This window comes from Tamandua tetradactyla, chromosome 18, assembly GCF_023851605.1.
Source record: "Tamandua tetradactyla isolate mTamTet1 chromosome 18, mTamTet1.pri, whole genome shotgun sequence".
In the NCBI taxonomy this organism is placed as follows: domain Eukaryota; kingdom Metazoa; phylum Chordata; class Mammalia; order Pilosa; family Myrmecophagidae; genus Tamandua; species Tamandua tetradactyla.
In genome coordinates, this window is record NC_135344.1 from 37,075,928 (window position 1) to 37,086,872 (window position 10,945).

At 40.0% G+C, this 10,945-nt stretch overlaps 1 protein-coding gene across 6 annotated transcripts in view; it reads right to left on the reverse strand.

The window, feature by feature from the left end:
• The window catches only part of ARK2N (arkadia (RNF111) N-terminal like PKA signaling regulator 2N), a 151,739-nt gene extending 141,039 nt beyond the window's left edge, over positions 1–10,700 (reverse strand). For 4 of the 6 annotated variants that reach the window (XM_077135566.1, XM_077135561.1, XM_077135564.1 and 1 more), the window contains exon 1: positions 9,958–10,252. The gene's annotated coding sequence lies outside the window, so the exon portion shown is untranslated. Of the gene's footprint in view, positions 1–9,957; positions 10,253–10,568; positions 10,589–10,631 lie in introns of those variants that run through there. The other 2 variants (XM_077135562.1, XM_077135563.1) reach the window with 2 other exon arrangements.
• Between the last annotated feature and the right edge of the window lie 245 nt (positions 10,701–10,945).

Below are 10,945 nucleotides of genomic sequence, written 5' to 3' on the forward strand. Positions count from 1 at the left end.
CTTTCAAGAATGATGAGTTATGAGTAATTAATGGAACTGAGCAATGATCAGCAGCAGAAGCTAACATCATGGAAACATATTACATGCCTCAACATAATCTACAAAGTACTTTCGGAAAAAAAAAGTGTGTGAAAGAGGATATGCTTTATAGAAACTGAATCTGATTAAGTTTCTAATCCTAATACCAATTAGGAAGAAACCAGGGGACAGAGGAATATAGTTAACATCACTACAGGAATGGAATCTGCGAATTCAGACTCTGGGAAAATTCTCATTTCTTCAACAAATAATGTGCTAAGAAAAAGAAAAGAAGGGGGAACCTGCAGACTACGAGATAATGTACAGACCTTTTTGGCTCTTGATCTGAATAACTCTCAAACACATTTATGAGATGATCAAACAGATCTGAACATTGACTGAATTTATATGACATTAAAGAATTATTGCTTGTTATTTTTCAGTATGATTATACTTAAGTTTTTTTTCTTCCTTAAGAGTAAAGTTGACTGGGCGGGCCACAGTGGCTCAGCAGGTAAGAATGCTTGCCTGCCAAGCCCGAGGACCCGGGTTCGATTCCTGGTGCCTGCCCATGTAAAAAAAAAAAAAAAAAAAAAGAGAGAGAAAAACAAGAGTAAAGTTGACTAAGAAACTGAAGCGCTAATGGGATGAAGCACACAAAGGAAGTGAACACTAAAATCAATGGGCTGAATAGAACTGTCCATAATGTACTAAATTTGTCCTATCCAGAACGGAAACAGAAATTGTGAGACTGCAACCATAGAAGACAACAGCTTTGCCTGCTTGTCAGCCTTTTCTCGACTGATATAAGTTCTATAAATAGGCCAAGAGTGATAGTGGTTGCTTAAATCACTTCATATTGCAGATACTAAATTACTGGTATGTACCTGGCCCAGGACCAAAGCTGTGGATCAACTAGCATCAAATAAGAAGCCACGGAAGTTATCAAATGCAAAAAAAAAAAAAAAAAATACACTAGAGCTAATGACAAATTCTCTAAGGTACTCAGAAGAACTATCACTGTAAATCAAGAATAACTGAAAACAAAGGTTCTAGATTTCCTACAAGATTTCTGCTCTGGCCATTTTCCATCTCCGTAAGAAGATGGTTAAATAAAATAAAGATGGGTCACTACATGCTGACATCTGAGGTCCCCAAGATAAATGTTGCCACTGTACTCTCAGGCTCATGGCAAACTGCGTAGAGGATTTCAGCTGAGGAAAAAAAATGGGAAACTTTGATGATAAAATGTTGACTTAAGAACAAACTATGCCAACAACATATTTTTCAGAAATAGAAAAACCAATAAGCAAATTTATCTGGAAGGGCAGGGTACCCCGAATTGCTAAAAACATCTTGAGGAAAAAAAACGAAGCTGGAGGTCTCGCGCTGCCTGACTTTAAGGCATATTATGAAGCCACAGTGGTCAAAACAGCATGGTATTGGCATAAAGATAGATATATCGACCAATGGAATCGAATAGAGTGCTCAGATATAGACCCTCTCATCTATGGACATTTGATCTTTGATAAGGCAGTCAAGCCAACTCACCTGGGACAGAACAGTCTCTTCAATAAATGGTGCCTAGAGAACTGGATATCCATATGCAAAAGAATGAAAGAAGACCCATCTCTCACACCCTATACAAAAGTTAACTCAAAATGGATCAAAGATCTAAACATTAGGTCTAAGACCATAAAACAGTTAGAGGAAAATGTTGGGAGATATCTTATGGATCTTACAACTGGAGGTGGTTTTATGGACCTTAAACCTAAAGCAAGAACACTGAAGAAGGAAATAAATAAATGGGAGCTTCTCAAAATTAAACACTTTTGTGCATCACAGAACTTCATCAAGAAAGTAGAAAGACAGCCTACACAATGGGAGACAATATTTGGAAATGACATATCAGATAAGGGTCTAGTATCCAGAATTTATAAAGAGATTATTCAACTCAACAACAAAAAGACAGCCAACCCAATTACAAAATGGGAAAAAGACTTAAACAGACACCTACCAGAAGAAGAAATACGGATGGCCAAGAGGCACATGAAGAGATGCTCAATGTCCCTGGCCATTAGAGAAATGCAAATCAAAACCACAATGAGATATCATCTCACACCCACCAGAATGGCCATTATCAACAAAACAGAAAATGACAAGTGCTGGAGAGGATGCGGAGAAAGAGGCACACTTATTCACTGTTGGTGGGAATGTCAAAGGGTGCAACCACTGTGGAAGGCAGTTTGGCGGTTCCTCAAAAAGCTGAATATAGAATTGCCATACGACCCAGCAATACCATTGCTAGGTATCTACTCAAAGGACTTAAGGGCAAAGACACAAACGGACATTTGCACACCAATGTTTATAGCAGCGTTATTTACAATTGCAAGGAGATGGAAACAGCCAAAATCTCCATCAACAGAAGAGTGGCTAAACAAACTGTGGTATATACATACGATGGAATATTATGCAGCTTTAAGACAAGATAAACTTGTGAACCATGTAATAACATGGATGGACCTAGAGAATATTATGCTGAGTGAATCCAGCCAAAAACTAAAGGACAAATACTGTATGGTCCCACTGTTGTGAACGGACATTCGAGAATAAACTTGAAATATGTCATTGGTAACAGAGTTCAGCAGGAGTTAGAAACAGGGTAAGACAATGGGTAATTGAAGCTGAAGGGATACAGATTGTGCAACAGGACTAGATACAAAAACTCAAAAATGGACAGCACAATAATACCTAATTGTAAAGTAATCATGTTAAAATACTGAATGAAGCTGCATCTGAGCTATAAGGTTTTTTTTTTGTTTTTGTTTGCTTGTTGGTTTGTTTGTTGTTGTTGTTTTTTACTATTACTACTACTTTTATTTCTTTTCTTTATATTAACATTTTATAGCTTTTTCTGTTGTGTTGCTAGTTCCTCTAAACTGATGCAAATGTACTAAGAAACAATGATCATGCATCTATGTGATGATGCTAAGAATTACTGAGTGCATATGTAGAATGGTATGATTTCTAAATGTTGTGTTAATTTCTTTTTTTCTTTCCGTTAATAAAAAAAATAAAAAAAAAAAAAAAAAAAAAAAAAAAAAAAAAAAAAAGAACAAACTATGCTTCTACGCTAGGTTAAAACTAACGCAAACAGGATACTGCTTAAAATCTTAACCACATGAGGTTTTTGTTCTTGAGACAGAAAGGAAAACAGCTCTGCTTTCCCAGAGTTTCAGCCCACACCCAACTTTCCTATTCCCAACAACACCTTTCTATAATTATAAGGCACCTAACAAAAATGCTGACTCTGGACATTTTATTTTTAAACCAGACAATTCAATAAAAAATAACTTCTACTGTCCCTTTGGTTAGTATCTTGTATCTCTAAAATTAACTATGCTAATGAAAATTTAATTTCTAGACTACTAAAAATCCAAGTTTATACACATTCTTGGTAATAGCTGCTAGAAGTAGGCTCTAAAAGATTTTGCTGTTTTATAAAATCAAAATTAACTTGCTAATACATGGACTTGAATTCCAAGCAGAAGAAAAATGTACTTTGCAAATGAACTGGCAATATAAAAAAGATATTCGAGTCTCTGATTATTTTATTTTAAGCTCAGAGATCCATTTAAGAAAAATGCTGTTTTCCAATACTTCATTTAAAATGATTTTATAAAGGAAAAGACAAGTTCCATACTATAATTATTTTCGTATGCAGCACTTTTTTTTTCCCTATACCGTTCTTTCTCATCTTTCTCAGCAGAAAGGAAACTCAGAAATCATCTGGCTCACTATATTGTGCTCCCTGGACAGAAACTGTTTCTTTTATTTTTGTACCCATCCCCACCTGGCACTAAAGTGCTCAATAAATGGGTTTTCAATTTAGCCAGATATAAAACCGCTCTTGCACACAAAGTAAGGTCTGCTGACAGATTTCCACTTTTGATGAATTCACAATTAGAAAACATTCATCCAGGTAGGCTTTTAAATAAAATAAAGTTAATAACTTAGGGATTTACACCATCTACCTGTCATCCATTAAGTGACAGAATCTGAGCAAAGAGTGAGGCTCCATACTTTGAATAAACACATGAAAAAAAAGAAACAAAGCTTAAAACAAACACTATATTAAGCCACAACATCTGGATAAAACAACTAAATCTGAGTCATACTGACTATTTTTAAGTACTTCAAAATCACACTTACTATAATTCATGTATACTATTAAAGTTAAGTTGGTACCAGAGAAACCCTGATGCTGTGTCAAACATTAGGGAGACCCAAATCAATTGGCCAAGCCCTTGATCTTGAGGCTTGCTCTTGTTAAGCTCATTTACATAGCGCAGAAGCTTAGCCTACCATGTATGCCTAAGAGTTACTTCTGGAGGATCTCTTTTGTTGCTTAGATTTGACTGCTCTCTCTCTCTTTCTCTCTCTCTCTAAGCCCAACTCTCTAAGTGAAACCACCGCCTCCCCCTACATAGGACATGACATTCAGGGGTGACAGTCTCCATGGCGGCATGGGAAATGACTCCCAAGGATGAGCCTGGCCCTGGCATCTTGGAATCAACAATGACATCCTGACCAAAAGGGGCAAAGATATGTAACAAATTATCAGTGGCTGAGAGAGTTCAAATAGAGTCAAGAGGCTACTCTGGAGTTCACTCTTACGCAAGCTTCAGTTAAACCCTGCTACCTATCATAACTTGCCAAACCCCAACCAAAACCATTCCTGCCAATCCTAAAGAACAGCTAGGGTGTTATGCAAGATTCTACAAAGTTCCATGCACTAGGGTAACTTTCCAGAAACCTACAACCTCCAGATGGCCCTGGACCAAATAAGTCTGGAAATGCAGAAGGGCCAGCCTCTCCAGAATATCAGCTAGTTCCATCCCCCATTCTGTATTATCAACAGTCCCTTCCAACCTCATAAAGTTAAAATGGGCATAGCCCAAATACCCTAAAGAGTGGGAAAAAGATCAAACATGAAGGTGGAATTATAGAGAAGGTTGGGCTTAAAAAATGAGTATGATTGCTGAATCATTATATTGATATTTACTTTCATCTCCAATATCTTAGAGCCATTAGAAGTAAAAACCTAAAATTGTGGAATTGTAACACATACCAAACTCTGAAATCTGTTCTACAAGTGCTGTGATGTACTTTGAAATTTATTTCTGTTTTGTATATATGCTATTTTCACAAAAAAAAGGGGGGGAAAGTTGATTGTGATAACAAATGCAGAGTTATATGATATTGTGAACCACTGACTGTATACTTTGGATCATTACACGGAATGTGAATATGTAATATATATATCAATTTAAATATATATATATCAAAGGAGAAGGTAAAGTTATAAAAGAGAAGATAGGATTTAACAGGTGTATGACACCTGAATCATTATATTGGTATTTCTTTTAGTCTCCAGTGTCTTGAAGCAGACAGAAGGAAAAACCTAAATTGTGGAACTGTAACCCATATCAAACTCTGAAATCTGTTCTGTAACTAATTGTTGCAATTGCTTTGAAATTTATTGCTTTTTGTATATATGTTATTCATCACAATAATAAAAAAAAGTTAAGTTGGTAACATACCAAACAAGACTGTTATAGATTTAGGGTGGTAAATTTAAGCCCCATGGTAAAGAAAATATCAGAGAATATGCAAATTCATGACAAAGTCCAGCACAGGTTATGGGGGGTGGGTAAGTTAATGTATAATAGGTGTAAGTTCTAGTAAATGGATGGTGGTGAGGGTACCACAACATTGTGAATGTGATTAATCCTACTGAATGGTATGCATGGGAAGTGCTAAGATGGAAAAGTTTATGTTGTACACATGCTTCCACAATTTAAAAAAGAAAGAGCAACTAAGGAGACAACAACCAAACACAATGTGCGATCCTGGACAGGATCTAAGAATGGAGGAGAAAAGGCTCAGAAGGACATTACTGGGACATGGAAAAAATGGAATATACCGTAAGCTTTATATCAACATTAAACTTCTTGAACTTGCTAAGTGCACTTAAGGTGATCAGATTATATAAGTGAATATCCTTGTTCTTAGTAAATGTACATGGAAATACAAGGCGCATGATGTATTCAACCCACTCTCAAATGTTCAGAAAATACACAGATAAATGGATTAAGAGATGAGCTGATAAAAATGGTGAATGAGGTATGCTGGAGTTCTCTATGGAGTCTGTATCATTTTTGCAACTGTCCAGATTATTTGAAATAGTTTCAAAATAATAAAGTTTAAAGAAAAAAAAAACCATGCTTAGTATTATCGGCTGATACTAATATGTTAAGTTAAATATGTACAATATACACAACACATTTCCTCTCTTAGCAGTTCAGGAGAATAGAAGAGAATAAAAACATTTTTACTTTTAGTTTCATCCTTCTCCTTCTTTTTACAAGGCCCTGTGGGTTGAGTGTGAAAACTGACTGAATATAAATTCTACTTCTGCTGAGAGAAGCTTCCCAAACAGAAGCAGGAAATAGTTTTCCCTCAAGTTTAAACATAAGTGTCCCAAAAAAGTAAAGAAAGTGGGTACAATAGAAGATAAAGGCCAAAGGACTTAGAAAAGTTCCATGTCAACAGTCAAATTTAAAGTGAGTTCAACAACTGAAGAAAAAACTATCTACTTCAGTATGACGATCAAGAATCAAACAACAGCAAAAAAAAAAACAATAAAATTTCTCTTCACTGAACTTGAGGAATGAAGAGAAATGCTCAAAAAGTAATAACTATCTCACCCATCATATTCTACTTGAGTTTTTCCCCCAAAGGAAGAAAATACCTAACTCCTTCAGAGTTTGGCCCTACCCTCCTCTCTCCTACCCATGCCTCTAAACATTCAAGGTTGCAGCTGCACTTTACCCATCAAGAGCACTGATACTAACAGCACACAGTAAGCTATCAATAAATGAGTAGTGAGGGAAAAAAAAGAGGTTCATCTCAAATATTCTGTCCTCTAAGTTTTTTCAATAGCTTTTCCTCTACTAAATTCTCACAATTTTTATATGTCCATTTCATTTTGCCTACATTATTACAGCTACCCAAGAAATTTTACTTGGCCCAAACTGTTTACAAAAATAAAATACTGAAATCAATACAGTTTCAAAGAAAATATGTTAAGAGAATAGCATTTTCATCTTTCATGGCTGAGTACTACTTAACACCAAACCATAAATCAACTTCCAGACAAAAGAACAAAGGACCAAAAATAACCAAGGCACTCCTGAATAATAATATTATTACTATAGGAGAAGGTACCTTAGCAGAGGCATCATATTAATTAACAACATCATATTAATTAGCCCAGTGTGACACTGCTACAAGGACAGACAAGTTTTCCCAAGTATTGTCAATTCACTAATAATGGATAAACATGTTTTTCATAGCTCTAGTTACTTACAGGCAGAAAAATGAGTAGGTCTAAGACGATTTACCAAAGTTACATATGTTAAAGTTTAGGCATGAATTTTAAAAAGAAAGAAAAGAGGGGTGCAAGGTTAGCTCAGTGTTAGAATTCTTGCCTGTCATGCGGGAGACCCAAGTTCCATTTCTAGCCCATGCACTTCCCCAAAAAAAACAAACAAAAATTCAACAAAAAGTGCTGCAATAATGGGATACTCACATGGAAAAATAATGAAATGTGACCCCACCACACAGCATACAAAAAAAGAAAAAGCCTTGCCCATATATCTTAGATTTATGTCTATTCGTGCAAAAAAAAAAAAAACCATGAAATTGGGGATCCCAGTAAAATTGACAACCCTTGAATAATTTAGTGACTATACAAGCTGTCAGACGCTACCAGTCTTATAATGAGACTTAAGGTACCAATGTCACTAAGAAATATTAAGAGCAAGATACCTTAAAGGATGCACAGCATTCAGTTCTAACAGAACTGCATTAAATTGGAACTTAAAGCTGAATTAATCAAAGTAAGTATAAAACAAAGAGTAATATGACAGTTACTCTTACAAAAACACATGTAGGAATAATAGCAAATTTAGTGAACAATGTTAACAGCTACACCGTGAACTTAATATAAAGCTAACAACATGAGAAGTCTTCAGCTTCAAAATCCAGTCCATCTCATTTTCTACAAAATGCTGTCAGAAAAAAAAAAACCTTTTTTCCATTAAAAAATCTGATTTAGATGGCCCTTTAAATATAATTATCTTGAAGTTTCTCCCCGGTTTCTTAAGAAATCACACTTTCATATTACATACACCTATTTTGAAGTTTCCATCTATTATGTTAACATTATCTAAAAAGATATAGCTTGAAGATTGAAGATTAAAGCAAGACTGAGAAGCACTCTACACTTGATTTCAAAATGTCTAAGAAATACTTTTCTTAGTATTCTAATGCATAAAATTTTAACTATGTTTTTTTAAGGAGCATTCAGGTTATCCGAGTGAACTCCATCTCAGTTTCCTTAACTCAAATTTAATACATAATTTTATATTTACTGAGCACCTACTGTGCTACGAAACACTCAAATAGGCATGGTATTGGGCATATTACTTAGCCAAAATATTGTACATACTACCAAAAATGTGGCTAAGGATGCAACTCTTCCAGCCATCAGGTAATAACTATCAATTGTAGGCTTCTCAAAATGCTTGTTAAAGCAAAAGGCAATGCTCTGATTAGTGGAGGAATTCAAATTGCCAGAATCAGCAAAACTGCATTAAAAAGTTAACAACCTCCACGCATGAAATATTCCAGGAGAAGAAAATAAGTGATTCAAACTGTTAGTTGATGCCCAACAATACACACAACAAAAGCCTAAGCAAAACTGCCAGATGTATTTGTAATTAAGAGGTTCAGCCCTGACAAAGCATCATCAGAGGGATTTCTGGGTGAAGTTTCCAGGAAGCAAAAGCTCAGGTAAGAAGGGTTAAGCACATCCAAGCATAAACTGCTTAAGCAGAATTGGAAGGACAAGGGCAGACGTTCATTCTTTCAACCTATGAGCATCTATTCTGTGGTAGAGGGGACGATAATTAAAAGACAAAATGAATGAGATGCGGTTCGGGTGGGAGCAGCCGCATAAATTGTACAATACACTGGGGAAGGTACTACAAGAAATCAAGTACAAAGTGCTACTGGGGAAAAGCATGTAACTCTCCTGAGAAGTCAGGACAGGCGAGAACCTCTTAACCAGGGGCTTGTCTGTTTACATCCTTGCCGGTTTTTTTCTGATGAAGTTAGCAAACTCGCCAGGAGAGGTAAATTTTGGAGACTGGCACATCCCTCCCATTGATCAGAAGCTTCTGCAGATCCCAGGTAGTGGACGCGCCGAGAGGCAGGCGGCGCCAAGCCTTTTCTCCCTTCCCCAAAGCCACGGAGCTGGGGCTACCACCACGGCTCTCCGAGACACAAGCAAGTGTCGGCCCCAGACCGCAGTTCGGGGAACTGAGCTGCCGCCACCGCGTTCCCCGCGGGCCGGGGCCCTGGAAAAGTTGTGTGAAGAGAACTCCACGGCCACGAAGCCGCTCCCTCACGCGGCCGGGGGCTGCCGTACCTTGAGCCTCCTCTCAGCTACCGCGAAAAGGGACTCGCATCGGCTCACCGAGCCCCGGGCTCTGCGGAGAGGCGACAGGTGAAGGGGGACAACCGGCCCGCCGCCAACTCGGCTGGGCCGGGAAGACGCAAGGGTCACCAACGGGCTGACGACCGGTGGGGTCGTGGCTATTAGGACGCTCTCGTCAACTCCCAGCCGGAGGCGCGCCTCCAACCGTCTGTAAGCGTATATCCGCGCCCGCTAGCCTAGCCCGTCACGACCCCGGCGCCCAGCGCCGCAGCCCTCCGCGGCCCGTGCCCCTCCTGCTCCTCCTCGGGCCGCAACCCGGGCCCCGCGGCTGAACCCGCAGTCAGGCCACTGCCCCACGCCCCTTCCTAGCTCACCTGCGCTCCGCTGTGGCTCGGCGCCTCCTTGCCCGCTCCGCCCGTGCCGTCGGGGCACGCACCGACCCCCAAGCCGGGACTCTCCAGGCCGCGGTGACCCGAGACCCAACGACCGCCGCCGCCTTCTCCTCCTCGGTACAAACCGTGGCGGCTAGTGGAAGGAAGGCGCCCCAGCCCGGCCTGGGCCAAAGTAAATTTCGCTCCCTCTGCAACCTCCACCACCAAGTCCCTCCACTCGTCCGCGCCGCCCGGAGAAAATGTCACCAGAGGCCGTTCCGTTCGGCGCCTCACTTCCTCCCGGAACCACCAAGCCCTCAAAGGCTGGCTAGAGCGGCCGCTGCGGCGGGGGCCCCCGGGGATTGGAGCGGGAAGCCGGGGGAAATCTAGACAGTGCCATCTGGCGGTAGGGGACACGCGTTCCTCCCGCTGCAGAGCGCAGAACGCGCTGGCGCCGGCCTTCGGGGTTTCTTTCCCGCGTTCCTTCCTCTATTTCCGGCAGCTCCCTTCCAGATGTTTCTTTCCCGGCGGGTCGGAAAGCCAGTCAATGCAAGCCAGGAAAATGTCTTAAGAAAAGACGGCTTTTTCTTTTATATGCGCTGCTCAATACCTACCCCCTCGTGGTGTCTGAATCCTTGAATCACTCCAGCAGGGAGCCCGCTCCCTTCTTTCCTCACCTTTTCGCGGAATCCAACAGCTCTGCTCGGGGCGACTTCTCTATGCTCTTCTCTTGCGGTGGCGTCAATATCCCCAAGTTTCTGGACGATATACCGCCACCTGCTGGTATACAAGATCTGCTAGGGAGGTCATCCCCCTCGCGCCTTTCATTCGCCCCAAATTCCACCTCTGCAGAGTCACTCCTCTGATTTGCAGTTCACCCTGGGAAGGGTGACGCACTAAAGTAATCTGTAAATTTTCGAGGCCTTCCCTTGAGAGCCGGGACGAAGAAAACGCACTGGACACGGGACCAGAAGAAAAGATGCGGCCAGGG